This window comes from Mesoplodon bidens (assembly GCF_964165515.1).
Source record: "Mesoplodon bidens genome assembly, chromosome: 16".
Lineage (NCBI taxonomy): Eukaryota > Metazoa > Chordata > Mammalia > Artiodactyla > Ziphiidae > Mesoplodon > Mesoplodon bidens.
This window is the reverse complement of record NC_138173.1, coordinates 12,997,752-13,015,007: the sequence shown is the minus strand read 5'-3', so window position 1 is coordinate 13,015,007 and position 17,256 is coordinate 12,997,752. Positions and strand designations below refer to the sequence as shown.

The window sequence follows — 17,256 nt, the reverse complement described above, 5'->3', positions numbered from 1 at the left end:
TATCTTGATAGCAAGTTTTCATATTTATACCAATATGAAACATTAAAATAATGTTTAAAAATATTAAGAGGAACAACCAGGAAAAAGATGAATAAGGAAAGAGAAGATGTGAACAACACCATAAATCAACTGGACCTGATAGATATCTCTGGAACATTCCTCCCAACAAAAGCAAAATACACATGCTTCTCAAGTGCACATAAAGCATTCTCTAGGATAGTCTATATATTAGGCCATGAGAAGGCCTCATTAGATTTACAAGGACAGAAATCATACAAAGTATGTTCTCAGAAAACAATGGATTTAAAGTAGAGAGCAATAAATTATTAGAGAGATGCAAATCAAAACTACAGTGAGGTACCACCTCACACCGGTCAGAATGGCCATCATTAAAAAGTCTACAAATAACAAATGCTGGAGAGGGTATGGAGAAAAGGAAACCCTCCTACTCTGTTGGTGGGAATGTAAGTTGGTGCCGCCACTGTGGAAGACGGTATGGAGGTTCCTCAGAAAACTAAAAATAGAATTACCATATGATCCTGCAATTCCACTCCTGGGCATATATCCAGACAAAACTATAATTCAAAAAGATACATGCAACCCTATGTTCACAGCAGCACTATTCACAGTAGCCAAGACATGGAAACAACCTAAATGTCCATCTACAGATGAATGCATAAAGAAGATGTGGTATGTATATACAATGGAATACTACTCAGCCATAAAGTAGAACAAAATAATGCCATTTGCAGCAACATGGATGCAACTAGAGATTATCATACTAAGTGAAGTAAGTCAGAAGGAGAAAGACAAATACCATATGATATCACTTACATGTGGAATCTAAAATATGACACAAATGAACTTATCTATAAAATGGGAACAGAATCAGGGACATAGAGAATAGACTAGTGGTTGCCAAGGGGGAGGAGGGTGGGAGAGTGTTGGATTGGGAGTTTGGGATTAGCAGATGCAATCTGGTATATATAAAATGGATAAACAACAAGGTCCTACTGTATAGCACAGGGAACTATATTCAATATCCCCTAATAAATCATAATGGAAAAGAATATGAAAAAGAATGTATTTATATGTATAACTGAGTCACTTTGTTGTACAGCAGTAATTAACACAAAATTGTAATTAAACTATACTTCAATAAAACATAAATTTAAAAAAAATTAGGGAGCAATAACAAAAGGAAATTTGGTAAATTCACAAATATGTGGAAATTAACACACTCTTAAGTAACCAATGAGTCAAAGAAAAAAAATCACAAGAGAAATTAGGAAATACTTTCAAATGAATAAAAATGAGAACAAAACATACCAAAAATTCCAGAATTCAGCTAATTTAATGTTTGGAGGGAATTTTATAGCCATGAATGCCTATATCAAAGGAAAAAAAATTCAGAATAACAGCCTAACCTTCCGCCTTAAGAAACTAGAAAAAGAAGAGAGCTAAACCCAAAGCAAGCAGAAGGAAGAAAGTCATAATGATTAGAGCAGAAATTAATGAAAGAGAATAGAAAAACAATAGAGAAAAATCACTGGAAACAAAAGTTGCTTCTTTGGAAAAAACTTAACAAAATTGGTAAACCTTTACCTAGACTGATTGAGAATAAAAGAGAAAAGACTCATTACTAAATAAGGAATGAAAGAGGGAACAACACTACCAACCTCACAGAAGTAAAAAGAATTTTAAAAGAATACTATGAACAACTGTATACCAACAAATTAGATAACCAGATGAAATGAACAAATTTGTAGGAAGAAAAAAGCTACTGAAACTAAGTCAAGAAGAAATAGAACCTATCTGAGTATATACATAACAAGTAAAGAGACTGAATTAGTAATCTGAAAAAAAAAAAAAAAAGTCCCACAAAGAAAAGCCCAGGTCCAAATGGCTTCACTGGTGAATTCTACCAAATATTTGAAGAAGAATTAATATAAATCATTCACAAAATCTCCCCCCCACCGCAAGAAAAAAGAAGAAGAAGGAACTAACAAGGCCAGTATTATCCTACCAAAACCAAATGAAGATATCACAAAAAAAGAAAGTTATAGGTCAATATAGGTGCAAAAATCCTCAATAAAATACCAGCAAATCAAATCGAGCAACATATAAAAAGGATTATATACCATGACCAAATATGATTTATCCCAGGAATGCAAAGTTGGTTTATCATCTGAAAACTAATCAATGTAATACACTGTATTAACAGAATAAAGGACAAAAAACACACAATCATCTCAATAGTCACAGAAAAGGCATTCGACAAAATCTAACACTCTTTAATTATAAAAGCATAAGAAACTTCAAACAGAAGAGAATTTCCTCCAACTAATAAGGGCATCTACAAATAAACCACAGTTAACATCACATGTAATGGTGAAAGACTGAATGCTCTTCCCCTGAGATCAGAAATAAGACAAACATATCAGCTCTCTTCATTTCTCTTTAACACTGAAGGTTCTAGCCAGAGCAACTAGGCAAAAAAAAATTATAAAAGCCTTTCAGATTGATAAGGAAGACTAAAACTATCTCTATGAGCAGATGATATGATCTTATATACAGCTGTCTCTTGGTATCCATGAGGGACTGGTTCCAGGAGCCCCTGCAGATACTGAAATTGGATGCTAAAGTCCCTTACATAAAATGGAATAGTACATGAATACAGTCCACCCTCTGTATCTGGGGATGTGAAACTCCCAAATATGGAGGGTTGACTGCATAAAAAATCCTAATGAATCCACCAAAAAACTATTTAAACTAACAAATAAGTTCAGCAAGAATGAAGAATACAAGATCAATATTCAAAAATTGTACTAATATAATGTTATATAAATTATACTCAATTAAAAAATCAATTGTATTTCTATACATTCAATTATAGTATGAGTAAACATTAAATGAATTAAAAAAACAATTCCACTAACAATAGCATCAAGAAGAATAAGATACTTAGGAATAAATTTTAACAAAAGAAGCGTAAGACTTGTACACTGAAAACTACAAAACATTGTTAAAAGAAATTATAGAAGGCCTTAATAAATGGAAAAACAACCAATGTTCATGGATCTGAAGACTAAAATATTGTTAAGATGGCAATACTCTCCAAACTGATCTACAGATTCAATGCAATCCCTATCAAAATTCCTTGCCATTTTTTCATAAATTGACAAGCTGATCCTAAAATTCATATGGAAATGCATTTGACCCAAAATAGAGTAATCTTGAAAGAGAACAAAGTTGGAGGACTCACACTTTCTGGTTCCAAAACTTACTACAAAGCCACACTAAGCTAAGATAACGCAGCGTGGCACTGGCATTAAGACAGAGCTTTCCACTTATATGCAGAATCTAAAAAATAAAATAAAAGAATGAATACAAAAAAATAGAAACAGTCTCATAGATACAGAGAACAAACTAGTGGTTACCAGTGGGAGAGAAGTGGGGGGCAGGGGAAAGGAATTAAAAGGTACAAACTACTATGTATAAAATAAATAAGATACAGGATGTAATATAACTAATATTTTATAATAACTTTAAATGAAGTACAATCTATAAAAGTACTGAATTACTATGTTGTATACCTGAAACTAATATAACATTATAAATCAACTATACTTCAAAAAATTTTTTTAAAGATAGATAGACTAAAATTGAGAGTACAGAAATAAACTTTTACATTTATGGCCAGTTGATTTTCGACATGGATGCCAAGATAGAACAACTGAATATCCATGTGCAAAAGAATGAAGCTGGACCCCTACCTCACACCATAACGAAAAATTAACTCAAAACAGATCAACGATCTAAAAGTAAGAAATAAAACTATAAAGCTCTTAGAAGAAAACACAGTAGTAAATCTTTGTGACCTTGGGTTAGGCAATAATTTCTTAGATGAATGGCATGACACCAAAAGCACAAGTGACAGAAGAATAAATTAACTGGACTTCATCAAAACTAAAAACTTTAGTGCTTCAAGGGAAACCATAAGGAAAGTGAAAGAGAAAATCCACAAAATGGAAGAAATATTTGTAAATCATATAATGTGCATCCAAAATATGTAGAGAACTCTTACAATTCAGCAAAAAAAGAAAAAATAACCCAATTAAAAAATATCTGAAAAGACATTTCTCCAAAGAAGGTTACAAATGATCAATAAGCACATGAAAGATGCTCAATATCATTAGTCATTAAGAAAATGAAAATCAAAACCTCAATGAGATACCACTTCACACCCACTAAAATGACTAAAGTCCAAGAAGACAGACAATAAGTGTTGGTGAGGATCTGGAGAAATTTGAACCCTCTTACCTTACTGGTGGGATTGTAAAATAGTGCAGACACTGGAAAACAGTTTGGCAATTCCTCAAAAAGCTAAACTGAGCTACACATGACCCAGCAATTCTGCTGCTAGCTATACACCCAAGAGAAATGAAAGCAGATGTCCATACAAAAAACTGCACATGAATATTCACAGCAGCATTACTAATAACTGCCAAAAAGTGGAAACAACCCAACTATACCATTAATAGATGAATGAATAAGCAAAATATGGTATACTGATAAAATGGAATATTTTTCAGCAATAAAAAGACATGAAGTACTACATGCTACAATGTGGATGGACCTTAAAAACATTATGCCAAGTGAAATAAGCCAGTCACAAAAGACCACATATCATAAGATTCCACGTTGCTTTTTTTTTTTTTTTTTTTTTTGGGTCGCGGCTCAAGGGATATTAGTTCCCTGTCCAGGGACTGAACTCTGGCCATAACAGCGAAAGCGCCAAGTCTTAACCACCGGACTGCCAGGGAATTCCCATAAGATTCCACTTTTTATGAAATATCTAGAATAGGCGAATCTATACATACAGAAAGTAGATTCATCATTGCCACAGGCTGGGGGGAGATGAGAACAGGTAGACAGGGAATGAGGGATGAGTGACTGCTGATGAGTCCAGGGTTTCTTTGGGGGATGATGAAAACGTTTTGGAATTAGACAGTGTTGAAGCCTGCACAATTCTGTGACTAAACCACTGACTTGTACACTTTAAAAAGATGAATTTAATGGCATATCAATTAAGTCTCAATAAAGCTGCTTTTCTGTTTAATGTATTGTATTAAGTGTAAGAGACTCCGCTGTATGCTATGGGTTTATTCTGTCTTTTCCATTCACTTTCTGTGACATTTTAAAGTTTTCTTGTCATTTTCCTGAGTATCTTTCTCAAAATCTTTGCCCAGAACATAAATATATTTTATTACATAACAGAATCATAGGAATTCAGACCTAAAATGTTCTTTCATTCCTACTTAGTTAACAAGAGCTCACTCCACTATCGGCCAAGACACAATCTACTTGCATTAGCTAATACCCAACATAAATCAGCAAAATGATAGACTACCGGCTGATGGCTCTACTTCCAAGGATTAATATAAATAGGGTTGCTTATCACCATTAAGGGATTTCAGAATATGACAACAGCATTTGTCAGTGTTGGCAAAGTTCATTGGACACTGGTTGCTAACAGTACGAATTTGACAGCTCTGCAGATCAAACATAAGACATTCAAATTCTATAGGTTCAGAAAATTAATTTGTAACGAGGTGGATAGACCTAGAGTCTGTCATACAGAGTGAAGTAAGTCAGAAAGAGAAAGACAAATACCGTATGCTAACACATATATACGGAATTTAAAAAAAAAATGTCATGAAGAACCTAGGGGTAAAACGGGAATAAAGACACAGACCTACTTGAGAATGGACTTGAGGATATGGGGAGGGGGAAGGGTAAGCTGTGACAAAGCGAAAGAGAGGCATGGACATATATACACTACCAAACGTAAGGTAGATAGATAGTGGGAAGCAGCCGCAGAGCACAGGGAGATCAGCTCGGTGCTTTGTGACCGCCTGGAGGGGTGGGATGGGGAGGGTGGGAGGGAGGGAGATGCATGAGGGAAGGGATGTGGGAACAGATGTATATGTATGACTGATTCACTTTGTTATAAAGCAGAAACTAATAAAAAAAAAAAAAGAAAAGAAGATTTAACATATCCAGCAATTAAATTTAGAATTTTAAGCACTTTTCTATTGGGGAAGAAATATACGATATTTAAAACATTTTCAGTCAGCTTCCTTCCTGAAGCCTGGCAGCAGTTTCTAGATTAAAACATTAATATCATCTCAGAACCATAAAGTAAAAATGAAAGGCCAGTTTTCAAAACTCATTTAACCATTGCCTCATCAGCAGATGGTAATCAGAGTTACCTGTAAATCAATTCTGCCTGTTCTTTCTGATGAGGGGCTTTGAGGGGAGTCAGCCTTTACCCCCTTCTCAAAGGCACAGGGGACCCCCTGGTAAAGCCAGGTAGACCTGATCAGATCAACTCTGCCCCATGTTGGCCACACATGGCCACCTTCAAAGCCTCACTAAACCCTAATTTGCTCATCTGTAAAATGAAACTACCACCTACACCACGGAGTTATTATGAGTATTTAATAAAATAAAGTCTCTAAAGCACCCGGCACATGGTAGGTACAAAATAAATATTAGAACTCTTTGCTCTTCAAAAACTACAAAAATTGTGCTGAACGAAACTATTTGGTTTAGCTTATACTGAAAAGAGCAGAATTATCTGAAAACTAAAAGTAAACCAACCTTTATTTTCTAAAAGCACCAAACCCACAGACATAATTTTTAAAACTACTTTTACAGTGGTTTATATATATATTCACCTGGTTAAAAAACAAAGAAAATATAAAAGAGACTCAGTGAGAAGTCTGCTTCCCACTCCTGTCCCCACCCACCCAGTTCTCATTACCCAATCCCCAAAATAGACAGAAACACCGTTAATCTTTTATGTATCCTTATTTATGCTTGGACAAAGCGAAAATATATTTTTTCTTGTTTTTCTACACAGAAGTAGCAACTTATATATATCATTCTGCATCTCAAAGACAAAATTTTATCCTAAAATGTTCCAATGACAGTGTGAAAATGAATAAAGGAAACCTCATTTAAAATAGAAGCAAAAATAAACAAATGGGACTACATCAAACTAAAAAGCTTTTGCACAGGGCAGGAAACTATCAACAAAATGAAAAGGCTGCCTACTGAATAGGAGGAAATATTTGCAAACGATATATCTGATAAGGGGTTAATATCCAAAATATACAAAGAACTCATACAGCTCAACATCAAAAAACAGACAACCCAATTTAAAAATGGGCAGAGGACCCAAACAGACACTTTTCTAAAGATGACATACACATAGCCAACAGGCACATGAAAAGGTACTCAACATCACTAATCATCAGTGAAATGCAAATCAAAACCGCAATGAGATACTACCTTACCCCTATTAAAATGGCTATCATCAAAAAGACAACAAATAGGGACTTCCCTGGAGGCGCAGTGGTTAAGAATCTGCCTGCCAATGCAGGGGACACAGGTTCAAGCCCTGGTCCAGGAAGATCCCACATTCCACAGAGCAACTAAGCCCATGCGCCACAACTACTGAGCCTGCGCTCTAGAGCCCGCAAGCCACAACTACTGAAGCATGCACGCCTAGAGCTCGTGCTCCACAACAAGAGAAGCCACCACAATGAGAAGCCGGCGCACCACAATGAAGAGGAGTCCCCGCTCGCCACAACTGGAGAAAGCCCGCATGCAGCAACACAGCCAAAAATAAATAAAATTAAAAAAAAAAAAGAAATGATGTTAATGTTAGTAGGAATTTGAAATAAAGGAAATCTATGGCAGAGACAAATATCAAGGGGGAAAAGGGGCATAGTCTTATAAATCTCTTAAAAACTCTTCTCTGCTAAAATATTGGAGAATCTTAACTTCCATTAAATAAAAAAAATCATTTCCTACAGACAAAAAAATAAATTAAACCAAATATTCATGAGAAGACAGAGTGGGGGTAAAAGGAGATGAATTAGAAAAAAAGAAAGGTACTGATGTCGAAATGGGCTAAAAAATGTAAACTATGCACAACTATGTACACTTAGAACTACAAAACCAAGAACCATTTTTTAAAAATTATAGTATAATCTTAACTTCTGAGTGTTTATTAACAGTGGTCCAGGTTCAAATAAGCAAATAATACAGTGCTTTCATGTTTAAGCCATCATCAATTTTAGCACCATGTTGTTTGGAAGCAGAATAAAAATGTCTTTTCAAAACCTTTTTCATTCACGTTTATGAAAAAATAGGCCTTTACTCTCAGTGTAACCTAAGTAGCTATTGCCTTGGTACTGAGCTCCTCATAATGTTTGGCCCAAGCACCTTTACAGGTGAGCTGAAGTTGGTATGAAGTCAGCTACCTGGGCTTGATCCCCAACATGTACCTTTTGAGAGAGTCCCCAGGGACACCTTAATACTCCTGCAGTCAGCATTGTTTCTTCTCTAATTCCCAAGGATGGAAGGCTGATCTACATGTGCTTCTCACCAATACATTTCTCTGCTGATGAAAGTCTGGAAGAAAAGGGTTTGGAACCTTGATATACCATTTCTCAAAGACTGCTAACCTCTGTGTCAGATAACCTTCTTAGTCTTCAACTTACTTAAAAACAAAGAGATTGTTTTTAAGCCAGAGATCTAAAACCTCAGATGTATTTTCTAAAGGAATCAGTGATTTTACCTAGAAGTGAGCTTTCAAGACCAAAGCACACTCTACTCAATCTAACATCTTCAATGGGGGAAAAAAATAGCACAAAACAATGCTACTGCAGTGACATGAACCAAAAAACATATATATAAACGGTTTTAATTTTTATCATACATGCCAATGCTTAAGGAAAAACAGCTTATTTAGAGGCGAGAAGGTGGCTGGAGACTTCTGTGGAAATTTTGAAAGGAATTACTGGGTATCCTTAACCACTAGTTCTTTATAATATCTACCTTTCCTCCCAAACTAAAAGCTTTCCTTTTCCTTATTAAAGGCTTCTTCTTAACTGTATCACCATGATTAGTATCTTTTTTGCTCAAGACCAAAATGAAGAGAGTGTGATGGAGAAAGGAGAGAGAGAAATTTTCTTAAAGCAAAAGCTGGAAGAAGAGGAAAAAAGAACAAGGTTAAAAGGGGGACTAAGCTCTCAGAAAGTGGAGGAAAGCCACAAAAGGATATAAGAGAAAAGTGTGGGCGACAGCCTGTGCACATGTGCTGTGGGAGAAGAAAAAGGGCGTGGAGAGATTAGCCCAGACAGATGCTGTCTGGAAAAACTGGTGGGGTTAGTAACTAGAGAGTTGTATGCATGAAATTATACTAAATCAAGTGTTACTAACTCTGAGATAGCCTATAAGAGGATCACAAGAAACTTCAAGGTCACCTATTCCTACCATTGGAGGGAGCTTTGTTAAACCAATTACTTCAAACAATGTACTTGTCATTAGGAGACTATTTCAAAACATCTGAAGTTCAACTGTTCTAATTTTTAACTGAATTCAACACTTTTTCTCCGTTCAGGTCCATTATTTCTGCTTTTCCTTTAGTGATCATAATCTATGATACATGAATATTCTATCATTTCTCTTCTTAAATATCTTGTATTTTAGATGTACTTAAAATATTGACTGACCTCCATCAAAAGGATATATGCTTTTTGCTGATTTGAATGGATTTGTCCATCCACACACCCTCACCTCATCCCCTTTATGAGCAGTAGTATAAATTTCCAGTAGTGTTATCCAGATTTGGGGAATGGCAGGTGGCCAGGAAATATAGTAAAATAACTGGTTCAAAAGTGCCTGGAATCTATGATGTTGGTTGACTAAATAAACATGATTCTCTAACCAACAAAGCAAGCCTGCATAAGAGAAAAAATTTAATGTCATTGGAAATATGGATATGCATACACAAATGAAAGTTCAGAAGCACATACTCTAAAATGCTAATGGTGATTATTGAGTGGTAGGTTTACTGATGATTCTTATTTTCTCTTTTCTTCTTTGAATTTTTCTTAAAAATATGGTGATTTGGTGATGTAAATATTTTTTAAAAGATACAAAAGAACATAGAGATAATAGAAATACAAAATGGATAAATTATTAACTACAAAGTGGAATACTATGCAGCTGTCAAAACCAATGATGTAGCACTATAGATGTCCATGATAAAGAGTTAAATAAGAGATATAAGGACAAATTGTGTAGAATGGGTCCCATTTTTTAAAACTTCATGTATGTTTGCAGATACACAAGTTTATATAAGCATGGAGCAAAGTCCAGAAGGATATAAAAGCCCAGCAGTGGTTACCTTCATAGGTAAGATTACAGTGGAGAGGATTTATTTTTTAGTTCATACACTTCTCAATTGCTTGAATTTAAGGTATACCTTTTTAATTAAAAATAATATTTAGAAAACATGAGACAAAAGTAAAATTAAAATGAGAAAAAAGATGACATATAGTGTTTTCTTAGGAAACTAAGAATATGATTCCTATATTTCCTTTTAGCTGGTCATATATACAATATATATGTGCCTTAGATTATATGGTCTGTATCTTGGTCCTATATATATACATATATATATATATATATATATTTGTATGTGTGGATGCTGAGTTGGAAAACAGATTAAGTTAACTTTGACTATTTTTATTTATTTTTTTAACATCTTTATTGGAGTATAACTGCTTTACAATGGTGTGTTAGTTTCTGCTTTATAACAAAGTGAATCAGCTCTACATATATGTATATCACCGTATCTCTTCCCTCTTGCATCTCCCTTCCTCCCACTCTCCCTATCCCACCCCTCTAGGTGGTCACAAAGCACTGAGCTGATCTCCCTGTGCTATGTGGCTGCTTCCCACTAGCCATCTATTTTACATTTGGTAGTGTATATATGTCTATGCCACTCTCTCACTTTGTCCCATCTTACCCTTCCCCCTCCCCGTAGCCTCAAGTCCATTCTCTAGGAGGTCTGCATCTTCATTCCCATCTTGCCCCTAGGTTCTTCATTACCTTTTGTTTTTTTGTTTTTTAGATTCCACATATACGTGTTAGCATATGGTATTTGTTTTTCTCTTTCTGACTTACTTCACTCTGTATGACAGACTCTAGGTCTATCCATCTCACTACAAATAACTCAATTTCGTTTCTTTTTATGGCTGAGTAATATTCCATTGTATATATGTGCCACATCTTCTTTATCCATTCATCTGTTGATGGACACTTAGGTTGTTTCCATGTCCTGGCTATTGTAAATAGAGCTGCAATGAACATTGTGGTACATGACTCTTTATGAATTATGGTTTTCTCAGAGTATATGCCCAGTAGTGGGATTGCTGGGTCGTATGGTAGTTCTATTTTTAGTTTTTTAAGGAACCTCCATACTGTTCTCCATAGTGGCTGTATCAATTTACCTTCCCACCAACAGTGCAAGAGGGTTCCCTTTTCTCCACACCCTCTCCAGCATTTATTGTTTGTAGATTTTTTTTTTACATCTTTATTGGAGTATACTTGCTTTACAATGGTGTGTTAGTTTCTGCTTTATAACAAAGTGAATCAGTTATACATATACATATGTTCCCATATCTCTTCCCTCTTGCATCTCCCTCCCTCCCACCCTCCCTATCCCATGCCTCCAGGCGGTCACAAAGCACTGAGCTGATCTCCCTGTGCTATGCGGCTGCTTCTCACTAGCTATCTACCTTAGGTTTGGTAGTGTATATATGTCCATGCCTCTCTCTCGCTTTGTCACAGCTTACCCTTCCCGCTCCCCATATCCTCAAGTCCATTCTCTAGTAGGTCTGTGTTTTTATTCCTATCTTACCCCTGGGTTCTTCATGACTTTTTTTTTCTTAAATTCCATATATATGTGTTAGCATATGGTATTTGTCTTTCTCTTTCTGACTTACTTCACTCTGTATGACAGACTCTAGGTCTATCCACCTCATTACAAATATCTCAATTTCGTTTCTTTTTATGGCTGAGTAATATTCCACTGTATATATGTGCCACATCTTCTTTATCCATTCATCCGATGATGGACACTTAGGTTGTTTCCATCTCCAGGCTATTGTAAATAGAGCTGCAATGAACATTTTAGTACATGACTCTTTTTGAATTATGGTTTCCTCAGGGTATATGCCCAGTAGTGGGATCGCTGGGTCATATGGTAGTTCTATTTGTAGTTTTTTAAGGAACCTCCATACTGTTCTCCATAGTGGCTGTACCAATTCACGTTCCCACCAGCAGTGCAAGAGTGTTCCCTTTTCTCCACACCCTCTCCAGCATTTATTGTTTCTAGATTTTTTGATGATGGCCATTCTGACCGGTGTGAGATGATTATCTCATTGTAGTTTTGATTTGCCTTTCTCTAATGATTAATGATGTTGAGCATTCTTTCATGTGTTTGTTGGTAATCTGTATATCTTCTTTGGAGAAATGTCTATTTGGGTCTTCTGCCCATTTTTGGATTGGGTTGTTCGTTTTTTTTGATATTGAGCTGCATGAGCTGCTTGTATATTTTGGAGATTAGTCCTTTGTCAGTTGCTTCATTTGCATATATTTTCTCCTATTCTGAGGGTTGTCTTTTGGTCTTATGGTTTCCTTTGCAGTGCAAAAGCTTTTAAGTTTCATTAGGTTGCATTTGTTTATTTTTGTCTTTATTTCCATTTCTCTAGGAGGTGGGTCAAAAAGGATCTTGCTGTGATTTATGTCTTAGAGTGTTCTGCCTATGTTTTCCCCTAAGAGTTTGATAGTGTCTGGCCTTACTATTTTTATTTTAAAAACAGGGAGGTAAATAACTAGAGTAATGAAGTTCCTTCTCATTTTTCAACTCAAGCAAGCGATCAATCAGTTCCTTAGTGAAGCCCCACTGTACCTGAGGACTTTTTATCCAGCAGTCTGTAGACTGGCTAGTCCACCAGTGAGCCTAATTTTGTATATGAATATACTATATATGAAGTTCATTTTACCTACAGGAAAAAAAAAATGTTTGGTATAGACTGGCATAGCAAATACATCAGGACTCTGAATGGAAGAAATGAACCCAAACCACATTCATTACTAGATGCTTTGTAAACATAATGTCATTTATTTAAAATCACAGAACAGTGAAAAGAATGACATCATTATCTCAACATTATAGGCATTCTCCAAAAAGAGCAAGCCTTTAAAAAGGTACAAAATCCAAGCCTTTCCTCATCCCTACTCTCAAGTTAAAAGCCACTAAACCAGCTCTCTACATTTTAATTATCTGCAAACAAACTCATTTTGCAGCCTGAAGAAACAGCTGCCTATAATGACATTCCTACACGTGGTGGTACAAAGGAACCCTGCCCGCCCATATCATATACCAAGAGATGTTTCTATGATCCCATATAGGTGATCCCATATAGGTCTTCCCTATATTCATGGCCCGGTGGAAGGAGGCAAAGCAGCCCTCTGCATGAATCCTCCACCATGAGATCGCACTAACATCTCTTACTTCACCCACACATCTCCCATTTTCCATCTTACATAGTATCAATCTCTTACCCTACCACAATTCCCCTTACATAACAACCCTTCTTTCACTCACCCCCAATGCCCACCCAAGGAAAACAGATTTTGGTGTTGAATAATATCAACAGAAGAAATAGTGGCTACAAAGAGAAGAACTAAGGCAGGTTTTCAGAACCCACAGGAAACAGGAAAGGCCCTGAGAAATTGGACAAGGGCAAGAATATTGTACACTGCCCTAATTCCCTTTGAAAACTCCCTGGCTCAGCTTCAGACAGGCAATAACATTTGACTGGTTGATGCTCTGAGTTAGCCTCCGATATCAGATCTCCATGTTGTCTGCTTCAGCAATGACAATTAACTCAAAGTTAGTATGGAGTTAAAATTACTGTGACATGAACTACAAGATGTAGAATCGGCACCACCTTTCCCCATGAAATGTTTTAAAAAGTGACATGAGAACAAAGATTCCACTATAAGGAATGCAATAGGTAAAGGAAAACAGAGACACTGAGTCCCTTAAAATAATGTGGGAGCTGTTTCTGTCAGGAATAACGTGTTACATAATTTGAGTTTCATGGATCAGCAGTTTAGTCAGTAATTTACACGAATTTTTTTAAAAGAGAAAAAAAAAAAACCCAACCCTGAGGATTGGAAAAGGTAAAATGGTTCCTGAAACAAGGCAGATTTCAAAAGTATTTTATTCCACCCACACACAGAAGAAGGCTGACAGGCAGATGACTCGGTCTGGCTTCATTAAGGGTTTCCTACCGTCTAGTATCCCTCATGGGAAGGGCCACTCCATCTCTCGTTTTTCTCAATAGCCCTTCCCAATTCCTCCCACTAGGTAATGGCCATATCAACCTCTGTCATTGAAGGTTATCCATCTGGAGGTAACATACTTTAGGATACAGAGAGTTATATTTGAAGGATAAAAAGTTGAGGGATTTTTTGTTGTTGTTGTTTTTTAAAAGACCCTTTATATTAAAGTAATTGCAATACTTCAAAGAACACAGTAGTGATGTCAGACACTTCAAAAAAATTACAATACCTATGGTCATTGTATGTGAACTTGATCATAAATCTAGGTAGCTGAATCATTTCACTTACACTGAAAACCTACAGTGATTTGTAGTCCTTAAAAATGACCTTAAATGAGCAGGGAGAGACAAGAAAGCTGTCAACACAAACACGAAATCTATGTGTCCAATCGAAACTCTCTCCAATTCAGAGGAAAAAAGTAGGATGCTTGAGAAAGGAAAAAAAATAACAAACCTATTTGTTTTTTCAAAAACCAGACATGAGGGACTTCCCTTGTGGTCCAGCGGTTAAGACTCCATGCTCCCAAAGCAGGGGGCCCAGGTTCGATCCCTGGTCAGGGAACTAGATCCCGAATGTTGCAACTAGAAGATCCTGCATGCTGCAAGGAAGATCCTGCGTACTGCAACTAAGACCCCACGTAGCCAAATAAATTAATTAAAAAAAAAAACAGAGATGCTAAATCCCAAGAAATGAGTCCAAAGGGCATTCCATCTCATCCCTTTTGTAGAAAATATGTTGTAGCAGATACTGTTTGAAATAACAGAGAAACGTTGAACTAGGCCTGGCAATCTCTTAGGTACAAATCAACTATGGGGTTTGAGAGGCATAATGTTTTGAAATAGCAAGGAATCTGAAGTCATTGGGAATCATTTATTCCACAAATGTTTATCACAGGCTGGCATGTGCCAGACACTGTCCACACACCTGCTCTCCATTCAAGCTCTGCCTGTTACCAGCTGTGCCATCCTGGAGAAAGCATTTTAATAATTCTATGCCTCCGTTTCCTCATCTGTAAAAACAGGAATAAAAAATGGCTACCAACCTCACAAGGACCCTCTGAAGAGCAAATAAGTATACCTGGAAGGACTTTGTAAACCATGAAAGTGTTCGTTGTCATTTGGCTGAATTGAATTGAATTCATCAATGTCTGTGTGCCATAAATTATATCAGAGGAAAGTGAGCCTTCCTGCTTCTAGGAGACACTTCATAATCTTATTAAATAAGGCTTAGAGTGTCATTTAATCATCTCCTTGGAAATTTAAATATATGAAACAGAGAGAGAAAGGTAGTATGACGTACAGATTTTGACATTAGATTCATAATCACCATAATGACAAGAACTGTGTTTGTTTTATTCACCATTTTGGGTCTCCATCTGGCCACCAGGCCAAGGCACTCATTTGAAGAGGACACTTAATCCTGGAAAATATTCTCTCTACATATTTGCAAATCACAAAATGGTTACCTAGAAGGTTGATCCATCAACTCAATGTTACCTGCAGCAAATGGCAGTAAAATTACAAAGCATTATTTGTTACATTGATGTGTTCAAACAAAAATGTTCTATTTTATGGTACATTTCAAGTTCAATCTGACCCTAAAATATAAGCTACAGTCAAATAAATTGTCAAACATATCGGGAAGGAAACAAAATTAGCCTCAGTGCAGTGGCACTTGAAGAAAGGGGGAAGTTCTGGTCTCTCCAGAGTTAGCTAAGGATGGGCACTACGGCCGATGAGAAAGACCATGTTACGGAAGATGCTAGGGATGTGGCCAGAGATCTGCAAGGAAGAGGTCTCACTCCCGTGGCTCCAGACTCCCTTCCCCCAGGGAGGGGAGGGGTAGTGGCTTGCTTACAGGACTGGAAGCAGAGAGGGCCAGAAGGCACACCCAGTCCTAAAATATGGCTGAAACTTCCTCTAATGTTCCTAGCTCTTGCAGTGACATTCAGGGAACTGAAGTATGCATAGCCTCTTCATTGTTAGAACTGCTATAATTTAACATTTTGAGTTAATAATTTGAGTTAATATTTATAAAGCACTTAGAAAGAGCCTAACACATGTAAGAGCTATCTAAGTGTTTGATAAATAAATAAAGCACTTCCCAGATTGGCCAGGCGAATTATCAACCTAGTGACAAAGTAGAGAATCAAAATACACAACGGTCTACTATTTTTTTTACCTTGATAAAGCTTTGGAAACTGTCGTGCTCTGTATTTATTCCTGCACCTCAAGTGTACCCTACAGAGTCTTGTGCAGAACTGAAATTCTAATCACGGTTCAGAGGTCACTGCAAAATTAAATAATGAAAGAGTTAAGTCTCAAGAGATGAATTCTCTTTTCTATCTTTCCAAGTAACCACCACTGAAAAGGACAGAATCTAAAAATCTCAAAGCCTTTCTAGACGGCACATACCAACGCTAATGTGGGGATCAACAGAGCCAGATGCACTTTAAAAGGCATAGAAGGGGTTCAAATCACAGGGAACGTAAAGAGCAGCCACGCACGGAAGTCGCAGACTACAGGTCCGCTGACAACAGGTTAATGATTTCCATGCCCTCCGCTCCCGAGGCCTCCTCCATCCCGGATGCTCACAGATGACCCGCATCCACTCCTGACCTCAGGTTGTGGCGCGGGTGGGATCTCCCACCCCCCGGTTCCCGGCTCCTCTACGCTCCGAAGCCGCTCACGGGTTAACACCACCCGCCCCCCCGCCCCCCGAGACACCACTCGGGCGTTTAGGAATCGGAAGGCAGAATCTTAGTTCACCTCGAGGAAACGAAGCCCACAAAACTCTCAGAGCCAAGGCTGGGCCGGGGGTATGGCTCTTCCCCTCAGACCAACTCGGAGGCTTCCGGGCTGAGGGAGGGGCGCTGCCAGGGGACCCGGGAAAGTCACGTTTGCTCTGGGAAGAGGCAGCAGGCGAGGCCCGGGCTCCCCTCACCCCGCCCCGTCTCACCTGCCCGAGGGGCCCGAC

General features: G+C 37.2%; 1 protein-coding gene across 17 annotated transcripts in view; it reads right to left on the bottom strand.

Moving 5' to 3' along the window:
- Positions 1 to 17,256, bottom strand: part of LOC308629949 (serine/threonine-protein kinase Sgk3) — a 111,620-nt gene that overhangs the window by 93,726 nt on the left and 638 nt on the right. For 4 of the 17 annotated variants that reach the window (XM_081258333.1, XM_081258324.1, XM_081258344.1 and 1 more), the window contains exon 2: positions 16,462 to 16,569. The exons of 9 other annotated variants lie outside the window; for them this stretch is intronic. The gene's annotated coding sequence lies outside the window, so the exon portion shown is untranslated. Of the gene's footprint in view, positions 1 to 8,360; positions 8,488 to 16,461; positions 16,570 to 17,238; positions 17,255 to 17,256 lie in introns of those variants that run through there. 4 more of the 17 variants (XM_081258338.1, XM_081258323.1, XM_081258340.1 and 1 more) reach the window with 3 other exon arrangements.